Raw genomic sequence first — 1,677 nt, 5'->3', positions numbered from 1 at the left:
CCCCAAAGTGAGCTTGGAGGCTTCCTTTGCCAGGACTGCTGTTGCAGCAATGGCCTGCAAACAGCCTGGCCAGCCAGATGCTATAGGGTCTAGCCTTTTAGACAGGTATGCAACCGGTCTGTTCCAGGGTCCTAGGTTTTGGGTTAGGATCTCTTTAGCTATCCCTCGGGTTTTAGCAACATATAACTGAAAAGGCTTGGTCAAATTGGGCAAGGCTAATGCAGGGGCACTCACAAGCGCCTGTTTGAGGTGCTTGAAGGCTTCAGTCTCATTTTCAGTCCAAATCAGGGCATCTCCCTTTCCCCCTGTGCTAGCATACAGGGGTTTTGCTATCTCAGCAAACTTGGGGACCCAGAGTCTGCAATATCCCAGGGCCCCCCCCAAAACTCACGCACCTGCTTCTTGGTTTGGGGCTGTGAAATCTTTAAGATTGCTTCAATTCTCCCAGTAGAGAGAGTTCTCTTTCCTGCCTTTAGCTCATACCTCAGGAGGGTGGCAGTCTTTCCTCCAATGTCCATATCTTTTGCAATAGGCGCACTTGATCCAATCCCAGGTCATTTCTCCCTTTCTTTTGACCTTTCAACCCAGTCTTTCTTTCTTGACTTACTCTTTCCCTCGGTTTCTGGGGTCTGTCCATGGCGGCCACCGTAATCTTAGCCATTTTTTTAGATTGCACAGTTCCGGGGTCCTCCCGGTTGTTGTAAATCTTCTGGGCAATCTCTACCAATTCAGACAGCAACTTCCCTTTAAACCCTTCTAACTTCTGCAACTTTTTAATATCTGGGGCCGACTGAGTAGCAAAAGCAATATTAATAGCACACCTATTCTCAGGTGCTTCAGGGTCTATAGGGGTGTACAGGCGGTAAGCTTTAAAGAGGCGTTCTGAAAACACCACCGGGGCCTCATTCAGCCCGTGTTCTGTCTCGCTTACCTTAGAAAAATTAGTGGGCTTTTTAGCCGCTGCCTGTATAGCCCGGAGCAGAGTCTGGCGATACTGATCGAGAGCCCCCTTACCTTCATTCTCATTTGGATCCCAGTCAGGGCACATAGAGGGAAATACACGTTCTATCCGGACAGGGTCAGTAGCTGGCTGTCCATCAGGGCCGGGAATTGTTTTGGCAGCTTCTCTCCGAATTTTTTTTCTTTCCTCAGACGTGAAGAGAGCCTGCAAAAGCTGCTGGCAGTCATCCCAGGTCGGCTGATGAGTAAAGAAAATTGTCTCCAAAAGAGATATCAATCCCTGTGGTTTCTCAGAAAAAGAAGGATTTTGGTTTTTCCAATTATACAAATCGCTAGTGGAAAAAGGAACATAAATCATAAAAGGAGGACGGTCCAATTCAAGACTCATAGGTGCCTGTCGCAAAGGAAGAATAGGGGCTTCAGACGTGGGGCTGGGTGCCGGCTGATATTGGGAACCACTGCTAGTGTGTGACGGGCTAGCTGAGTCAGTGGGGCTTTTAGGCTCCATATCAGAGTCCCTTGGCATTCGAGAGGGGGCAGTAACATAAGGGGGGGGGGTTCCTCCAGGAGGGGGTCCTCCCCAAGTCCCGTGAGCACTGGATACAGCTTGCGTTCCGCCTGTCTCCCCTTCTGCCCATCTACCACCTTTGATACCATAACTGCCTTTGGTGGATAAGCCCTCTTTTTACAATTTCGTAACCACCTGGGATCATCTGC

This window comes from Propithecus coquereli, unplaced genomic scaffold, assembly GCF_000956105.1.
Source record: "Propithecus coquereli isolate 6110/MARCELLA unplaced genomic scaffold, Pcoq_1.0 Scaffold720, whole genome shotgun sequence".
Classification (NCBI taxonomy): domain Eukaryota; kingdom Metazoa; phylum Chordata; class Mammalia; order Primates; family Indriidae; genus Propithecus; species Propithecus coquereli.
This window is presented reverse-complemented; position numbering follows the sequence as displayed.